Genomic DNA, 21,309 nt, shown 5'->3' with positions numbered 1-21,309 from the left:
GTTATGGAGGCATTACTTGTACGGGTCAAGATTTGAGGTTTTCAGTGACCATAAAAGTTTAAAGTATTTGTTCGATCAGAAAGAGCTGAATATGAGACAGAGGAGATGGTTAGAGTTTCTGAAGGATTATGACTTTGGTTTGAATTACCATCCGGGTAAAGCAAACGTAGTGGCTGATGCATTGAGTCGGAAATCATTGCATATGTCTATGTTAATGGTTAAGGAATTGGATTTAATTGAGCAGTTTAGAGACTTGAGTTTGGTGTGTGAGAGTACTCACAATAGTGTTAAATTGGGAATGTTGAAGTTAACGAGTGGTATTCTGGATGAGATTAGAGAGGGTCAGAAATCCGATGTGCTTTTGGTTGATAAGTTGACTCTAGTGAATCAAGGTCAAGGTGAGAGTTGATGAGAATGGTGTTTTGAAATTTGGTAATCGGGTGTGTATTCCGGATGTTACCGAACTTAAGAAGAGTATTCTTGAGGAAAGACATCGTAGTGGTTTGAGTATTCATCCTGGGGCTACGAAGATGTATCATGATTTGAAAAAGTTATTTTGGTGGCCAGGAATGAAAAGAGAAATTGCGAGTTTTGTTTATTCTTGTTTGACTTGTCAGAAGTCAAAGATTGAGCATCAGAAGCCGTCTGGGCTAATGCAACCGTTGGCTATCCCAGAGTGGAAGTGGGATAGTATCAGTATGGATTTTGTTTCTGGTTTACCGAGGACAATTAAGAATTTTGAAGCTATTTGGGTGATTGTTGACAGATTGACAAAATCGGCTCATTTCATTCCGATCAGAATGGATTATCCGTTAGAGAGATTAGCTGAGTTGTATATCAAGAAAATTGTAAGTTTGCATGGTATTCCGTCGAGTATTGTTTCGGACAGAGATCCTAGATTTACATCGAAGTTCTGGGAAGGTTTGCAGAGGGCTTTGGGAACTAAGCTGAGATTGAGTTCTGCATATCATCCGCAGACTGATGGTCAGACTGAGAGGACGATTCAGTCACTGGAGGATCTTTTGAAGGCTTGTGTTTTGGAAAAGGGAGGTGCTTGGGATTGTCATTTGCCTTTGATTGAGTTTACCTACAACAATAGTTTTCATTCGAGCATTGGTATGGCACCGTTTGAAGCTTTGTATGGTAGGAGATGTCAGACACCTTTATGTTGGTATGAGTCCGGTGAGAGTGCTGTGGTTGGACCGGAGATTGTTCAACAAACTACGGAAAAGATTAAGATGATTCAGGAGAAGATGAGGATTGCTCAGAGTCGTCAGAAGAGTTATCACGACAAGAGGAGGAAGTCACTTGAGTTTCAAGAGGGAGATCATGTGTTTCTTCGTGTTACTCCGATAACTGGGGTTGGTCGAGCTTTGAAGTCGAAGAAGTTGACACCTCGATTTATTGGTCCTTATCAGATTTTGGAGAGGATAGGGGAGGTAGCCTATCGTATCGCTTTACCGCCGTCACTTGCAAATTTGCATGAGGTTTTTCATGTGTCTCAGTTGAGGAGGTACATTCCTGATCCGTCGCATGTGGTCCAAGTAGATGATGTACATGTGAGAGATAACCTGACTGTTGAAACATCACCTATGAGGATCGAGGATCGAGAGTTGAAGCAGTTGCGGGGTAAAGAGATTGCTTTGGTAAAGGTAGCTTGGGGAGGACCAGCAGGTGGCAATGTAACTTGGGAACTTGAGAGTCAGATGAAGGAGTCTTATCCAGAGTTATTTGCTGGAGGTATGTTTTCGAGGACGAAAACTCTTTTAGTGGGGGAGAGTTGTAACACCCCGATAAAATATGATAATTATTTAATTTAAGTTAATAGTATATTATTAATTTAATTAAATAATTGGATTATTATTATTGGATTATTATTATTATTATTATTATTATTATTATTATTATTATTATTGGAATAATAGAGTTGGAAATAAAAAGGTCCCATTTGGTAAAAGGGGGTTTTCACGTGAAAACAGAGAAACGACTCTAAAGTGGAAAAGGGCAAAGAGCAAGAGAACGAGGGTTGAAGAAAGGAAAAAGCTGGAAGCAAAAGGTTGCCGGATTAACTCAGGTAAGGGGGGTTTATCGTCGTTTAATGGGTATTATGGGTTAACATGTAATGGGTAGTGATAAGCCATTGATTTGTCCCTAATTGGAATGATGAATGTTGTAAATTGGGAACTGATGGATGAACGAGATATGGGTTATAATGGGAGAAGATTCGTAAGAATTAGATGGAATAATGTTAGAATTTGTGAAATTGAATAGGGTATGATTCGTGTTAGATGATATGAATGAATTCTGTGTAAAAATTGGACTGTGGAAGGTTGGATTTGGGAAACCTCGTAGCAGAGAAAACCCATAGTAGATCTGGAAATTCTGGTTCTGGTCATACGCGTATGGCACTAGGCAATACGCGTATGAGATGGCCTGGTACGTGTATAGGGTGAGGCATACGCGTATGGATGAGGAAGATGATGATTTTAACGTAGTTTTGTCTCTGTTGGTACGCGTATGAGGAAGTGGTACGCGTAGCATACACGTATGGGACAGGCCAATACGCGTATGGGTTTGGCTAGAAAATGGGCCATACGCGTATGGGCAGAATTGTGATTTTTCTGAGCTGTTGTTGTACAGTTTTGGTCGTTTCAGCTGAGTAATGTAATTTAGCTGATGTATGCTATAGTAGGGACCATTTCCCGTTGTTTTGAGTAGTGTAGGTATTAGTAGAGTGTGCTAATACTGTGATTGATTATTTGACATGATGTGATTCTGGGATAAATATGCTGATGATGTATGATTGTATGCATAATGCTTTGAATGTATCTGTTATGTATGCAATTGTGAATGGACTGTTTATGGCTTAGAGTGTGAGCATATGTCCATCTTGGATTGTTGTTGTTGGTTGCATGCTAGGTGATTTAGCGTGCATAGTATGGCCTTTATGGTGGTAGCTAATTCCCATGGTGAGGAATTAGTGAGTGAATTATTATGGATTGTTGTTGATGTTTGCATGCTAGGTGATTAGCGTGCATAGCATGGCCTTCAGGGTGGTAGCTAATTCCCATGGTGAGGAATTAGTGAGTGAGTCACTAGGTCTCAAATGAGTGGGACTAGTGAGCTTGATAGCCGTATCTGGATTTGATCGGTGAGGTTGAACTATATGTTCACGAATAGTCGGTACCGCATGCATGGAGTCTCATTGCATAATGTATGTATGGCGTATAATATGAATGGATGTATTCCAATATTATACGTGTTGTTTTGTGTTGGTGTTGAGTATGATTATGATTATGAGTTGATGTTGCCGTTGCTGAATGTGTAATCTGATTAGGGTGATGATATGTGTTAAATTACTTAGCATTACATGATATTTTATAATGCTTATTATATCGATTGAGGAACTCACCCTTACAACTATGTTTCAGGTAACGAGCAGTGATTGAGTAGAAGCTAGTGCTTGGAGTCTAGTGTAGTTCCTTAGTGGGTCATGCTCTGGTAGATGTAACATCGGGACGGGATGTTTTACCTTGTTTCATTTGTTGGTTGTTGAACAGTTTTACATGTAATGTGTTACATGGTTTGCATACTGTTAGATCTTCTATCCGCTGCGAATTGTGCAATGTCTTAATTTGATTTATAAATGAGCATGACAAGCTATTTTGATGAATGGTGTGAAGTGTCAAGTGTGACACCCTTAATTGCATATTTACTCTGATTTATATTTTGTTGTTTTAATTTAAAAGTTTGGGGTATTTTAAAAAGGGTGTTACAAATACGATGAGCAAACAGATCATTCGTCCTGCACCCAAAGATATTCAGAATGGGGGTAGGAAAACTCCAGTTCCATTCCTTCTCTGTTACTTAAGACTCATGGCACACAACTTGGCTCATGATTAACAAGTGTTGAATTTTGACATTTGTAGTGCTTGAATGGTAGTCTTGTCTTGTACTGATTTGCATAACTCGAACTCTCGATCTTGATCTTTGAATCTTGATTGAACTTGGAGATCCAATATCCAGCATCTTGATCACAAGGACTTGCTTTATCAAGTGATCAAGGGTCTTTTGATCACTTGACTAAACTTTGGGAATTAAGCACAGTCAAAGGACTTAGTCAATCAAAGCGTACTTTGATCAACTTAATCGGTGAGAAAAATTAGTTGAAAGTGGATGTACAACTACCTAAAGGGTTAATGTTTATTTGAAATATTTTCTCAAAGCCAAAACGATGGGAACATGCAAAAGTTGGACTATTTCTACACTAAGGGCAAAACAATCATTTGACAATTATGAACATTTAATTAAAATTCTAATCCTAATCGAAATTGATTCTAAATTCTAAACAATTTTAGTTTCTAAGAGATTATCTAATTACTTCTAATCCTAAAATTATTTAATCCTAATGGTATTTCTAATTTCTTAAAAGATTCATCTATTTAATCTAAAATTCAATTAAATCCAAATTCTAAAATTAATCAAATTTATACCCAAAGTTAATTATCATCTAATCAAAATCTAATAATTCCTAATAAACTACTGTTTCTAAATCCAAGCTTTCTAATTAATTATGATTAGCAAAACTAAAACAATGGAAAGGGGCCACGTGTCAGCAAGATGTAAGGGAACGGGTTAAACCCGCGCGGTAAATCCAAAAACCAGAGATTTAAACTCAAACTCTACTCGCCGGAGCTCCATTTTCTCCGTCGCGCCGGAGGTCGGCTTCGGCAGCGGTGGAACTAGAGATGCCTAAAATTATCAGACTAATCCCTTCATCTTTCTCCTCTGATTTCGAAAATCTCCATGAAGAGGTCCAATTCTCCTTACACAACCTGAATCGAAGCCTATAGACCAAGAACCCTAAACCTGAGACTTGAAATTAAATTACACTCTCTCAGAGTCAAAGCTTCACATGTTAGGGATTTGACTCCCTTATTCCTCTTCTACCTCTAGGTAGCTAACATGAGGCCAAATGGCGAAGACAAGGGAACTTACCGATACAGAGGTCACCGAAATTCCAGGTACGTTACTCCGAGTTCTCAAATCCTTCTCCTCTTTGTCTCATAATTCTTTTCTTTTTCACTTTTATTCTTCTTCAAACTTCTCATGAGCTGTGGGATTATACCGTGAGTTCGAGCGAAGGAGTGATGTGATGGAGATTAAAGCTCAACTGATTAGAGCTTATGATGTTGAAGCTCTAACAGTTACGGTAATTGAGCGAATAGTGAGGGATGGGGATGAGTTTGCAGGAATCATGTACCAAACTCATGAATGAGGGTGAGAGATGAATTTATAGAGTTGGGGATGGTTAACCGAATCGGGCAATTCGGGTAGCTCCTTTAGGGCAACAGTTACTGTTAGTGAGTTTGGAGAGGAAAGTGGTTAAACGGTTAACTCTGTTAGCTCCTCAGTTAGATGGAATTTTGTTAGTGAGTTATATGGAAAAAGTTAGTTAGTGACAAAATCAGTTAGTGGAAACTCGTGTTTAGCTATGTTAAAAATGGGAACTCGAGTTAAGTGAAAAATGTGTTAGTAATTTTTGTTAAATGGTGTTAATCGGCATGTTGGTTGTAATGTGGCTTTTCGCGTTGCAGGTTTACTTCCGGTTTTGTGTGGTATTGGTTCGCTGTTTAACTTGTGAACCATGCTACAAGACGGTCCTTAAAGAGTTCACTACTGTAGAGAAAGTGAAAGGTTTACTAGCTGCAGCATCTACTGAACAAGCTCAATCATCTTTACTCAACACTTTCTCCGCTGTCTATCCTAATAATGTTGAAGGGCTTCTAGAGGAGAGCATTAGTGCTGTCACAAACTGCAGTGGTTTAATTGAAGATGTTGATCGTCAATCTAAAGTTAAGTCTGCACATGCGTTGTTTATTTCTTTGGGATGTTTTGATAACGTGTTCGAAGCATTACCGACCCTACTGCATAAGGTTGCTTACCGCTGTCACGTTAAATTCGGTGTAGACATGCCATCACACATTATTTGAAAAAAACTTTCAGTTAATTCTAACTCATTTGGAACACAATCCTTGGAAGATGGTTACACTGCAGTTGTTGGTATGGCATGGCAAATTTCATCATGTCAGTGGAATGTAGAAGACAATACTGTAGAGCCAGATTACTCATGCCCAACCCCAACCAATTCCTTGTACCTTTGCAAATCCCCAGTTGGCCTATACTATTATTAATGTAGCAATCAGCTGAACAATGAGGAAAGCAATGACTAATAGGGCTCCAGGGCATTCATGAAACGACCAACCACGAGAACGGGTCACCAATACCAAAGCCTGGATAACTATAATGACTTGAAGATACAAAGAAACCATCATTTCATCATGATTCAGGTGCCTAACTCCAAGTTTGTCAGGGAAGAATTGATTTTCTTTAATTGCCCAGAAGAATATTAAGGTCATCAGAGCTAAATAACCTCCAAGAACAATCCCAGTAACAAAAATTTCATTCAATTTCCAGCTATCGGGTAAAGGAGATGGAACCACCCTATCCTTTGAAATTGTCATGATCGTTCCATCATTAAGAATGGTAATAATCCAGACCACGAAAGGTGAGAAGTCAAATTTCCATATCAGTGCAATGAACATGAAGCCAAACACTATGCGGATAATGATAGATACCGCGTAGATCGTGTAGTTTTTTCATTCTTTGGAAAATAGCCCTACTAGTTAAGACGACACTGATGATAACACTCAATCCGGGTTCTTCAAGGACAATATCAGAAGCACCTCTTACGGCATCTGTGGCCTTGGCAACAACAATTCCAATATCGGTCTTCTTAAAAGATGGAGCATTGTTAACACCATCCCCCGTTATTCCATAAATGTGTTTCCTTTCTTGCAACCTCTTTATAATTTCATATTTATGCTCTGAAAATACCCCAGCAAATCCATATGCCTTCTCAATCAGCTCCTCAACTGGAAGTGCAGCAATACTCGCATCTCTGTCTTGTCCAAGCACGGTAACAGGTGGGTACATATTAGATCTCATCCCAAGTCTCCTCCCAGTCTCCTTTCCTATGGCAAGTTGATCACCGGTAATCACCTTAACATTGGCACCAAGATGAAGAGCTCTCCGAACAGTTTCAGCACTGTCATGCCTATTGTTTTGTTTGAAGGTTTAAATCCAGTTTAGTTCTAACATGTGCTGATATTAAAACACATCCTTGTGCACCGGCTTGAACGAGGATGTTGAATTTTCCTTCAAGGAGGCTTGTACTTCAACTGCATGCAAATTCGAGACGAGTCATCTTCAGAACTAATAACCTGAGATTTTGTTTATGTTTCACTAAAACCATCACCTATTCCTGCTTTTTAGACCTCGAGGAGTCTCACCATTACCTCCATTTCTTCCATTTCTGTTTAATTGGTGGTTTGGTAATCCATAGACAGTGTGAGGATTTCGATTGTCTTGGCCAGTGGCTAAACAATCAGATAAGTAACTACTTATCTCATACCATGAACTTCCTGCTATGTCTGTTAAGTTTCTAAGTGGATGTTGATGATTGATGTTGTAATGTGTGATTTACTCGTAGGTTACAGGTTGAATGTATGGGGACTGGTTTATGCATTGTTGTCTTTGTTTTAACCGGCGCCGAAGTTCTCACTGTTTGAACTTGTTGGTGTCCCACTGGAGAGAATTATGTAGGATATGCTGAAGTTTGCGTATGTGGATTGTTTGTGCAGATTGTATGCGGCATGGATGCCGTGATGAGTATGTTTGCTTTAACTTCCTGCTGGAGCAATAAACCAACTGGGAGAGGCCATATTGACGTAATTGTACGCGACAATTAAACTGAAACTACTTTAAGTCAGCCAATGTATTACAGACGTCCCCATGAAATCCAATTCTAGTTTGGCCATATCCATTTCCGTTCCTTCCTTTTCCTTTTCAGCAAGCACCACATTTACACCACCATCGACACTCTTATTTGCTACTGCTAGCTGCTGACGAACCGATGACAGCCTGTTGATTGTAGTTGGCTATTCATCTTTCCTTTGCTTGGATTTTCCCAACAAATAGAAGATTCTGACTTTGAAGAAACATACTTAGAACCAAATTATGAAACCACAGGGCCTTCCTCAAAACTGAAACTTCTTCCGATTCGACTTAAGTTGAAGCTAAATCGACGACTGTGGGATGATGGATTCATACCCTCATTTGAAGTCAGCTCAGCAGTTTCTTAATCCAATGATTCAATCATATTACTGAAAGCAGATTGAGTGCTCATCCTATTCTCTAACGTGTCCTTTTCAAAGCAAGCAGCTTCAGATTGTATACCAAGCATTTTCCTTGCAACCGCAGAAGAAAGACTCATCCTGAGATCATCACCAATGTTGTGTTGCATTGATCCAGAAAAAGATGTATCCTCAACCACTGAACGACGTCCACTTGAAAGTCGTATTTTAGGACCTACATTGCCAAGGTAATCCTCCTCAGGAACGGAAACGTATGATAAACTACTTCGGCTTGATTCTGGACAATTTTCATCTGATGATGTTTTGAATTCATAAAGTTGGAAATCATCTAAAGAACTTGAGTCGGGAGTTTCATGAGGATAGAGCAGCATTACTTGGCCTGCTTTTGTAATTTTTACAACTTTTGTAGGACCCTGACTCTAGCAGTCGATTAGCCTTTACCCTTGGATTCATTGTTGTCATCAGAACTCGTTTTTATATAACTGAACGATGCCCCTTTGCCTTTTGATTTTATTGATGGTTGTATCAAATCACAGTTGTATTTGCGAACGGAAGTATCCGGCGACAGCAGCAACACCAAACTGCTGCAATGTCTAGGAAACCTCTTAAAGTGTAATGGGACATCACTGTGGTATTGGACAATGCCCCTTCATGCCAAGCTTTGGCCCATTTATTGGAATGTGGAGTAGCTTTTGAGAATGCACCGAGCATATCTTTTATGGATTCCTTAACCAGTCCAGGAGAAGGTTCCCACTGCTAGGAACCAAAATTCAGAAAACACGGGAAAGGAGATGAGCCCTTGGATTTAAACCATTTGTGAAAACCGGGTATGTAATTGGCTGTGGCTGCTAGGCATAATCGGTTATGAACATGGCTAAGATTAATGGTGAGTTCGTTAGTGGTTCAACATGCCAACTTGAGATCTGCTACTGCCGTGTGGATGCTCTAAGTTTGTGAATGTTGAAAAATGTTATACTTAATTACTGTTTAAATAATGGTGAATGTCATAGATTTTGCGTTCAATGCCTTTTACTTCCACACAAACTTTGGTTCATGGATTCTAACATTTTGCTATGTGCAGGGATTCACAATTTGACTTGTTGATTTAGTGATTTGATTTAGCTGGATAGGGTTGTAATGTAAATGGAATGTATGGCTAAATGTGATTTGATCGAAACTTTTAATGGGATCTTGAATGGTGTGCTGTAATGGTTTATGAGTTAATGGAAAAGTATGATTGACAGTTGAAATGTAGTATTGTAATGATCGAAACTTTCAATGGGATCTTGAATGGTGTGCTGTAATGGTTTATGAGTGTCATACCCCAAAATTTGCCCATCAATAGTTCAAGACATTTTTCAAGGCATTCCGAATCATTTTTATGACACTGATCTCAAAGGAACGAAGGCCCAGCTCACGAATGGCCCAATCCAGAAAATGGCCCAAACTGGCCTGTTCGCTACGCGTTCGCTACCAGCTCGCCTAGCGAAGCAAACGTTCGCTACCAGCTCGCCTAGCGAGGCTGACAGACAACAAAAAATTTCGGGCTTCGTTCTGAGCCCATTAGGTCATGAAAAATGGCATTATAAATACCAACACTTCAGTAATGAAAAGGAGGACGAAAAACAGAGGAAGACGGACGGAAACCCTGGCACGGAAACCCTAGAGGCTACTTTAGAGAGTTCCGAGTGAAGAAACCCTGAAGGCCGCTTCCCCGCCCCGAAGCTACCGCCGCCCAACTCAATCCGGCTCGCCAATTCAAGGTTGCAATTCGATTGCAAACAGGTTTGCATTACTATTATCGTGTTATTTTCTTAATTTGCATGTGATACCGCTTTATGTTCTTAACTTGCATGTGATAATATAATTGAATTCATAAACATATTTGAGGTTTTGCATGTGAATTTAAGTGTGCCTGGATATTGTGAATGCTGAACCATATAATTATGTGTTGGATGCCATAAGCCATGCCGCAGGTTGAAGTCATACCGTTCTGAAATTCAAATCCCGCAGCCGCTCGCTAGCACATCGCTAAGCGAGCACGCAGCGAGTGTTCGCTAGACCTTCGCTAGGCGAAGCAGAGGCGAACCAGGGCAGCCGCCAATGTTTTGTTTGTCATGTCTTATGCGTATCTGGTCGATTCTATGTTAATTATACACTGTTTGCTTGCTGCTGTTTTTCTTTTACGGTGTAATCCTCGATTGCACCCGGATTTGGTATGCTAACCCGTTTGTTGAATTTTGCAAAGGTTCATATGTCCCAGAAAAAAGATCGCCGTTTAGGTCTTCCACTTTATTTGTGGGATACCCTTGGGGAGATTCACCCTAAATTGCTTAATTAATTTTAATGTGTTAATTTTAATGTATTAATTTTAATGTATTAATTTTAATGTATTGATTTTAGTATGGACTTAATTACTTAATTGACTTTAAAATATGACCGTTAAATAAGTGATCTTGGACCTCTCTTTGCTGCCTTACGGTATTACGGTATAATGGTCATGTCCCGCGAGTGTGGGGATACACTTAGCAATGGCCCTTCGATTAAATCATCATAAAATAAATCATAGTCCCTCGGATGTTGCCTTCGAAAATACAATTTTGTCCCTCGATGACCCTTCGGTGTAGCCTACGGTTAAATGATGATAGTCCCTTCAAATGCTAAGGTATCCTTACAACTGTTGCCTTCAATGACCAATCGATGACCCTACGATGACCCTTAAACATCCAAAGGATAAAACTACTTACTTCTCAATAGTAAGGACAGTTTTACCCTCATAAGGATAGGAAACGTTCATAACGACCTTAGGAAGGTATAACTCTCAATTACTGGATCATAACCTAAAATACTTTTTACACCTCACACATTTCCAAACTATTTTTTCTAAACAATTGCAAAACTAAACGGGATAACCACTTTGTATACATTCATACAAGAATCATTACAAAGTTAAATTCTCTTTTCAAAACCTTTTCTAAACCGCTTTCAAAATCAAACGAGATAAATACTTTGTATACATTCATACGAGAATCATTACAAAGTTAAACTCTCTTTCAAACATTTTAAAGCAATTCACCAACACTTTTTCAGACAAAAATATAAGTGATCCAGCAATTAAGAGCCCATGGATAACCATGGATACAAAGGGTGCTAATACCTTCCCTTTGTATAATGTACCTCCCGAACCCAAAATCTATTGAGGTCTTTCCTGTTCTTTTCCACCTTTCCTTATTGGATAAAAGAAAAGTCGGTGGCGACTCTTGCTATCCGCGACATTGCGATAAAAAGCAAAACACCCCAAGTCAGTTCACCGTATGACAGAACTGGCGACTCTGCTGGGGAATACTTACAAGAGAGGTTACCTTAAAAAACAAGATCACTTATTTAAAATTGTCTGATTTACTTTTAAGGGATTGCTTGGGTATTCTTGAGTGAAAGATCCTACACCCGGATCTAGTGTACCTTAGGTAAGTAGCAATAGATCATCGCGACTATCCGGCGTATACTGGAATGGTTAAAATGATGGCTACGGTTAATGTGACACTTTGGTTGTCCTGATGGTCCTCATGTTATTTGAGGAAAAATTTGGCTTCCGCGTGGTGTCATCAAAGCATTAACCAGACCTTTAGAACCCTAATTGACTCATCCTGGCCATTAGAAAGTAGTGAGATAACTGACTTCGGTTCCGACTGGGGTTGGTTGAGACTCGATACTACACTCTTTGAGATTGGACTTTAGGGAAGCTTCGGTCAACCACTTGGTGTTGCACTGAAGTGGACTTAAAGAAAGGTCAATGATTTGAGATCCTTCTAGAACCCGGTTACTATTCTAGGACAGGTTGAACCAACCAAACTTCAGTGGGGAGGGTACTTACCTATGGAACTCATGCAAGCCTTAAAACCTAGGGATGATGGTTGTATGACTTGCTTGTGCTTGTTGTTTACTTAACATCATAACATCATGGCATTGTACTAACCATTTCGAGGACTTAGGGATTTAACTTTGCTCTGTTTTGTATGAAAAAAAAACAAAAAACAAAAAAACAAAAAAAAAAAGTTTCCCTTTTCGGTAGTTTATGCAAAGTTAAATTCCAAAAGGCCTTGAAAACATTTCATACATTGCATAGCATAACATTGCATAACAGGTGTTCTAAAGGGATCAATGTTCTCACGGTTTTCATGCAAACAGAAAATGGACCTTGAACAAACTGTCAAAGATCTCCAGACTCAGAATGCTCAATTCAAGAAGATGATGCTAAGCTTATCCAAGGGGCAGGAGGAACTGAAGGCTCTTTTGCTCGAAAAGAAGAAAGACAAGAAAGCTGTGAGTTTCATTAACCCGGGAAGAAGGCGTAAAGGACAGGCCGCAGGAGTCAAGTTTGGAATCCCGAATGGTCCAGAAGAGGGGGCGGAGAATGATTCAAAGGAAGAGAATGCTGATTTCTCCAACCCTGAGGATGACGATGAAGATTATGAAAATGAACAGTACTCTCCAAGAGATGATAAGTACAAGTTGCTGGAAGAACGTATGCTAGCTATGGAAGGCCAGAAGGCGCCCGGTTTGGATTTCGAAAGCTTGGGACTGGTCTCCGATGTGGTCATTCCTCGCAAATTCAAGATCCCCACTTTCACTATATACGATGGGGCATCTTGTCCTCAGATGCATCTGAGAGCTTATGTGAGAAAGATTCAGCCGTATACCACTGATAGGAAACTATGGATTCATTTCTTCCAAGAGAGTCTGTCTGGCACACAGTTGGAATGGTATTACCAGATCGAGAGCTCTGACATCCGCACCTGGACTGATTTAGCAACAGCTTTCTATAAACAGTACCAATACAATTCTGAATTGGCGCCTACTCGGCTACAGTTGCAGAATATGACCATGGGCTCTAAAGAAAGTTTCAAAGAATATGCTCAAAAATGGAGAGATTTGGCTGGCAGAGTCAAACCTCCTATGACTGATCGAGAGTTAGTGGACATGTTCATGAGCACACTGACTGGCCCGTTCTACAGCCACCTACTGGGGAGTTCTTCATCAGGTTTCACTGAACTTATACTGACAGGTGAACGGGTAGAGAGCGACATTCGAAGTGGAAAGTTACAGGCAGCTACTTCTACAAGCAGTAAAAAGTCCTACCATGGGAAGAATGAATCGAATGCTGTGTATGGTCAAAAGAATCATAACAAGAAAAATGGTGACCATGCCGTTGGAGCAGTGACAATCGCCGCCCCGCCAGCTCAAAACTTCCAGCAAAGACCAGACAGACCAAGAAGGCAGTTTACCAAGCTCAATATGACTTTAGCACAAGCACTGCAAAGTATGCTAAGGGTAAACTTAATCACTCTCAGAGGTCCTCCTGCAAATGTCAACACTGCTTCGCCTCGTTATAATCCCAATGCCAGGTGTGCATATCACTCCGATAGCCCCGGGCACGATACAAACGATTGTTGGTTGTTGAAGAACAAAATTCAGGATATGATCGACGCTGGGGAAATTGAGTTCGAGCCTCCGGAGACTCCTAATGTCATCACTGCCCCTCTGCCTAATCATGACAAGACTGTCAATGTTGTGGAGGATACTGATAGCGGTTGCGACCTGGATAGCTGGATTTTCCCAACAATTGGTGACGGACTCAATAATCGGAAGGCGGAAGACACTATCCCGATTTCCTTTAGTCAGGAGTAATTGTTATTGTTGTTTTAGCATTTTAAGGCATTGTGTCTATGCCCGGGGCACAATAGCTAATTTTTCAAGGGTTTTGTCATTTTCATAAGCATATTCATATTCAATAGATCAATGGACTTTTTGCATTCAAATATTGCGCTCTTTATCTTTCCTGTCATTTTTCAAAACAAGCTATGTTTTCTTGCACACACTCACGTAACAATTTGCCGATCCATATCCACTATGGATCCTGTTGGTAATGACTCTGCTACTGTTCATTATGACTTTGAAAATCCGATCTACCAGGCCGAGGATGGAAGTGAGGAAGATTGTGAAGTCCCTGGAGAACTGGCCAGACTGGTACTACAAGAAGAAAAGACCACACAGCCGCATGAGGAATCAATTGAAATTGTAAATCTGGGTACTGAAATAGACAAGAAAGAAGTCAGAGGTTTCTTGGGACACTTGAATTACATTGCCCGATTCATTCCACACTTGACTGCTACCGGCAAACCCATCTTCAAATTACTAAAAAGGAAAAATCAAGAGATGGTATGGAATGATGAATAACAAAATCAGGAAATATCTCCAAGAACCTCCAATTCTGATGCTACCAGTTGAAGGAAGACCTCTAACTATGTATTTGACTGTGTTAGAAAATTCAATAGGGTGTGCTGGGGCAACATGACGAGTCTGGTCGAAAAGAGCATGTCATACACTGCCTTAGCAAAAGGTACCGACTGTGAAACAAGATACTCACAGCTCGAGAAAGCTTACTGTGCTTTGGCTTGGGCTGCTCGCCGACTAAGACAGTATATGTTGAATCATACCACTTTATTGATTTCTAAGATGGATCTTATCAAATATACATTCGAGAAACCTGCTGTCTCCTGAAAGAGTTATCACTGATAATGGTACTAAACTGAACTCTACACGCAGTTCAAAATAAAGCACTATAACTCTTCTCCGTACCGGCCAAAGATGAATGGCGTTGTGGGGACTGCTAACAATATCAAGAAGGTCATGCAAGAAATAACAATAACATACAAAGACTGGCATGAGATGTTACCTTTTGCTCTTCATGGTTACCGCACTTCGACAGGGGCAACCCCTTTCTCTTTAGTCTATGGAATGGAAGCCGTTTTACCAGTGGAAGTTCAGATTCCCTCTCTAAGAATTGTGAAAGATGCAGGCTTAGATGAGGATGAGTGGATTCAAACTCGACTCGATCAGATAAATCTGATTGATGAAAAGAGACTTGCGGCTGTTTGTCATGGGCAGGTATATCAGAAGCACATGACCCAAGCATTTAACAAAAAGGTCAAGAGACAGGTGTACCAACTTGGCGCCTTGATGATCAAGCGTATCATCCTACCACAAGGTGATCCCAGGGGCAAATGGACTCCCACATACGAAGGGCCATTTGTAGTTAAGAAGGTATTCTCTGGTGGAACCATGATACTTGCTACGATGGATGGCAAAGACTTCCCACATCCCGTGAACGCAGACATAGTTAAAAAAATACTACGCATAAAAGAGACCCGCTAGGTCGACGTACCTAGGCAAAAGTAAGGGCATCCCGGCGAACCAAAAGGGTTCGGGCAAAAATTAGGGATAAACATATAAAGACGTATACCCGGCAAGTCGAAAACCTGAAAAGGCGGCTTGAGCAAAAAAGGGTATCCCGGTGGACTGAAAACCTGAAAAGGCGGTCCAGGCAAAAATTAGGGATTAAAGCATAAGACTATGTCCCGTTCTCAGTCAGCTTCAACCAAGTTCCAAGGGACTGAACAAGCCAATCACTTCTATCCGACAGCAGGAGATGAGATGCTTGAAGACATAATGACAGTAGTGGAGTTAAAATCAACAGGATTTTTCCTCATAGCTTCTCTTTGTTTGCCTGACAATTTCCTCTTACTAGGATTTCTGTCTCCTTGTACTCAAATTGCCTATTTACAAGTCCTCTTTCAAAATCAATACAATTTTATCTCCAAAAAAAGATGCTTTTGTTTTCACTTTTTCTGTTTTGTTTGCGTAAACGTCCATTGATTTAACTTGAATTGATTTATGCATTTGAATACGATCAATGTTTACCAAAAATGCATGCCTAGAACGGTAATAGCAATTACTACACGACCTCAGGATCGAGGAGAAGGTCTAACCATGCTTCCCAATGAATCCGTTGCTAATTCGATTCCCCGGCAACGCCAATTATTCCCCCAGAAGAAATTGGCATTACTAGACAAATGGGTCATCTCTTCCATCCCCAGCCAGGCTCTGTCGAGTGTTTCCACCATCAGACAGAAATCAAATACCCCCAGCTGAGAAAGGGTCATCAATACAAATATCTCCGACCAGAAGACTGAGATTTATTTCCCCAGTAGCGTCCCCTGACGCATAATTCATTCATTTCATAACATATACATGCATACAATGTTCGCATTTATTTCAGACGCATAATTCATTCATTACATCATTTCACAGCACACGCATGCATACAACATTTGCATCTCATGCATCATGACATGGCATGAAGCTAACTTTATTTTTCAGGTCAATTATCCTCCTGACACAGTCAAAACAAAGGTCCATTCAGACGGACATCTTTATCAATTACTTTCAAGATTCAACTATATCCCTCAGATACTGCCTAGCGCACGGTATATTCCGAGGTGTAGTCTAGTGTACGACTACTTTCTTCTTCGGATACATCTTTCAGATATACTCCATGTCAACATTCAGTCAGACATCCTCCTAACGATGGCATCTATAAGCCCATCCCAAATATTCATTGCAAATACAACATATACAAATACTATCAGATATAGCCTAGCATACGGTTCATTCTGATTCAGCTCAACATATAACTCCTTCCACTCAGATACGATCTAACGGACGATCCATTCTGATCTTCAACTACTCCCAACACGGTCTAATGTACGACCCAGTTGGACCTTCACTTCTCAGGTACTGCCTAGCATACGGTCCATCCTGATACATCTCAACACATGAATCCTTCAACTCAGATACGATCTAGCGTACGATCCATTCTGACCTTCAACCACTCAAATACAGTCTAATGTACGACCAAGTTAGACCTCCCAGTCATCAAATACAGTCTAATGTACGACCAAGTTAGACCAGATTCTGCTCAGTGACCGTCTAATGTACGACCAAGTTAGACCGTCAAGTCCTCGGATTCTGCCCAGATATAGTCTAATGTACGACCAAGTTAGACCAGATTCTGCTCAGTGACAGTCTAATGTGCGACCAAGTTAGACCGTCAAGTCCTCGGATTCTGCCCAGATATAGTCTAATGTGCGACCAAGTTAGACCGTCAAGTTCTCAGATGCTACCTTCGGACAGGTACATTTCTGAATGGTAGTCTAGTATACGACTACTCCCTTTCTCAGATGCTACCTTCGGACAGGTACATTTCTGAATGGTGGTCTAGTATACGACTACTCCCTTTCTCAGGTGCTACCTTCGGACAGGTACATTCCTGAATGGTAGTCTGGTATACGGCTACTCCCTTGCTCCGGTGCTACCTTCGGACAGGTACATTCCTGAATGGTAGTCTGGTATACGGCTACTCCCTTGCTCAGGTGCTACCTTCGGACAGGTACATTCCTGAATGGTAGTCTGGTATACGGCTACATCCCTTACTCAGGTGCTACCTTCGGACAGGTACATTCCTGAATGGTAGTCCGGTATACGGCTACTCCCTTGCTCAGGTGCTACCTTCGGACAGGTACATTCCTGAATGGTAGTCCGGTATACGGCTACTCCCTTGCTCAGGTGCTACCTTCGGACAGGTACATTCCTGAATGGTAGTCCGGTATACGGCTACTCCCTTGCTCAGGTGCTACCTTCGGACAGGTACATTCCTGAATGGTGGTCTAGTATACGACTACTCCCTTTCTCAGGTGCTACCTTCGGACAGGTACATTCCTGAATGGTAGTCTGGTATACGGCTACTCCCTTGCTCAGGTGCTACCTTCGGACAGGTACATTCCTGAATGGTAGTCTGGTATACGGCTACTCCCTTGCTCAGGTGCTACCTTCGGACAGGTACATTCCTGAATGGTAGTCTGGTATACGGCTACTCCCTTGCTCAGGTGCTACCTTTGGATAGGTACATTCCTGAATGGTAGTCTGGTATACGGCTACTCCCTTGCTCAGGTGCTATCTTCGGACAGGTACAGTCCTGAATGGTAGTCTGGTATACGGCTACTCCCTTGCTCAGGTGCTATCTTCGGACAGGTACAGTCCTGAATGGTAGTCTGGTGAACGACTACTCCCTTGCTCAGGTGCTACCTTCGGACAGGTACATTCCTGAATGGTAGTCTAGTATACGACTGCTCCATCTTCAAGCAGATTCAGCCTAACGGACGGCTCATTCTGCAACTCAGAAACAATCTAGCGTACGATCCGTTCTGATCTTTCATCCCCATCAAAGTCATCCGCCTAACGAACAACTCACTCTGGTACTCAGATATGATCCATTCCGATCCATTATCCCCAGCAGTATACAACATACTCTGACTCCCCAGCGAAGTCAACAGCATGATGGATGATTCACTATACGGTCTAGCGTATGACCCGGTACGACATCCATGTCTTCAGATATCGTCTAATGTACGACGCACTCTGAAGCTCTCATCATCAAACTCCCTGGATGGCATCTTTAAGCCCATCTCCATCAGGAATAACTCCTGACCAGCAAGTGCAAATTTTTGGGGCATTCTAGTGTTCAATAATCTTTCACCTCCAGACCACGAACGGCACATACCATTCTACTCTCTCGGTTCAAGAATATTGAACAGGGGCAGCTGTCATACCCCAAAATTTGCCCATCAATAGTTCAAGACATTTTTCAAGGCATTCCGAATCATTTTTATGACACTGATCTCAAAGGAACGAAGGCCCAGCTCACGAATGGCCCAATCCAGAAAATGGCCCAAACTGGCCTGTTCGCTACGCGTTCGCTACCAGCTCGTGTAACACCCCAATTAAACTAAGCTAATTATTTAATTTAAATTAATATTTTATTTATTAATTTAATTGAATAATTGGAAGTTTGGATTATTATTATTTTATTATTATTTTGGAATAATAATTTTTGGGATAATTATTTATTGGGATAATATATAAGTTGGAATTTAGAAAAATCCCATTTTTGGTAAAAAGGTTAATTTCACGTGAAAAGGGAAAAGAGGCAGAAAGGGCAAAAAGCCAGAGAACGAAGGTTGAAGGAAGGAGAAGCTTGGAGCTCGGAAGCTGCCGGATTAACTCAGGTAAGGGGGGTTTATCATCGGTTAAAGGGCATTATATGATAATATGTACTGGGTAGTGATAACCATTGGTTGTATCTCTGATTTGATTGATGCATGATGAATTTGTGAAATATTGGATGAATGAAATTGGATGAATGAAATTGGATGATAATTGAAAAGAATTCGTAGGAATTAGAAGAGATAATGTTAGGATTGGTGAAGATGAATAGGATATGATTCGTGTAGATGATATGGACGATTATTTTGTGTAATTTGGACTGTGGAGGGTTGGATCGGATAGGTTTCGTAACAGAGAAAGCCATAGCAGATCTGAGAGTTCTGGTTTCTGGTCATACGCGTATGGCACTAGGCAATACGCGTATGAGCTGGGTGGTACGCGTATGGAGGAGGCCTTACGCGTATGGGAGAAAAAGATGATATTTTGAACGTAAATTGGTCTCTGTTGGTACGCGTAAGGGGAGATTGTTACGCGTAGCATACGCGTATGGGATAGGTGATACGCGTATGAGTTGGGCGAGGAAATGCGCAATACGCGTATGAGAGTGGGCATTACGCGTATGGGTTTGGCCAGGTTTGGGCAATACGCGTATGGCAGAGGCTATACGCGTATGGGCAGAATTGTGACTTTTCTGTGCTACTGTTGTGCAGTTTTTGGTTGTTTAGGCTGAGTGATGCGACTTAGCTGAGGCATGATGTGATAGGGATCATTTCCCGTTGTTTTGAGTAGTATAGGTATTAGTAGAGTGAGCTAATACTGTGTTTGATTATATGGCATGATATGATATGCTTTTGTGATAAAACGTGTTAATGATGTGTGTTGATATGCATGATGCTGTGATTGTATCAGTTGTGTATGCATTTGTGAATAGACTGTTTTGTGGCTAGAGTGTGAGCATGTGTCTATTCTGAGTTCGTTGTGATGTTGCAATTGCTAGGTGATTAGCTTGCACATTGTGGCCCATTTGGGGTGGTAGCTAATTCCCATGGTGAGGAATTAGTGAGTTTAGTAATTATTGGACTGTTGTTGATTGTTTGCATGCTAGGTGAGTAGCGTGCATTTCATGGCCCATTTGGGGTGGTAGCTAATTCCCATGGTGAGGAATTAGTGAGTGAGTCATTATGTCTCAAATGAGTGGGACTAGTGAGCTTGGTAGCCGTGCCTGGATTTGGACGGTGAGGTTGAACTATATGTTCACAACATAGTCGGTACCGCATGCATAGAGTCTCATTGCATAATGAATGTATGACATATAATATGAATGGATGTATTCCAGTATTATATGTGTGTTGTGTGTTGTGTTGTTGATGTTGATTATTGTTGAGAATCTACTGTTGAGTATGATGTTTGAACGGATATTGCTGTTGCTGAATGCGTAGTATGATTAGGGTGAATTAATGTGTTAATTACTTGGCATTACATGTTGTTCTATAATGCTTATTATATTGATGGAGGAACTCACCCTTACACCTATTTTTCAGGTAACGAGAAATGAGTTGAATAGAAGCTAATGCTTGGAGTCTAGAGTAGTTCTTATGGGTCATGCTCTGATAGATGTAACATCGGGAGGGAATGTTTTAATTAATTTGATATTGGTGGTTGAATGATTTACATGTATTGTGTTACATGTTTTACATTGATGTTGGATTTTATTCCGCTGCGAATTATGCAAAAGAACCTTATTTTGATTAAATAAATGAGCATGACAGGACAATTTTGATAATTCTGTGAAATGATTGTGTGACACCCTTCGGGGCATAATTACTCTGATGAATATATTGTTATTTTAATTATAATAATTTGGGGTATTTAGAAGGGTGTTACATTAGTGGTATCAGAGCACAGTCGGTCGTGTCGAGTCGTAGTTATTATGTTTCCCTGTACGGGATAGGTGTTGTGTAACCCTATCAGTACTTATTGTTTTAGTTTGTTTGGGTTTCAGAATAGAGATGGCTGGAAGAGGTAGAGATGATGCTGCAATTGCTGAGGCTCTGGGTATGCTAGCTGGAGTACTTGGAGGAAATCCGAATGTTGTGGGAATGGGAGCTGCTCGTCAACTGAGTGAGTTCCAGAAGAACAATCCTCCAATGTTCAAAGGAGCATACGATCCAGATGGTGCTCAGAAATGGTT

At 40.8% G+C, this 21,309-nt stretch overlaps 1 pseudogene; it reads right to left on the bottom strand.

Moving 5' to 3' along the window:
* Positions 1–6,012: 6,012 nt before the first annotated feature.
* LOC127131586 (plasma membrane ATPase 4-like) lies at positions 6,013–7,373 on the bottom strand (annotated as a pseudogene).
* Positions 7,374–21,309: the final 13,936 nt, after the last annotated feature.

Source organism: Lathyrus oleraceus, chromosome 3 (assembly GCF_024323335.1).
Source record: "Lathyrus oleraceus cultivar Zhongwan6 chromosome 3, CAAS_Psat_ZW6_1.0, whole genome shotgun sequence".
In the NCBI taxonomy this organism is placed as follows: domain Eukaryota; kingdom Viridiplantae; phylum Streptophyta; class Magnoliopsida; order Fabales; family Fabaceae; genus Lathyrus; species Lathyrus oleraceus.
This window is presented reverse-complemented; position numbering and strand designations above follow the sequence as displayed.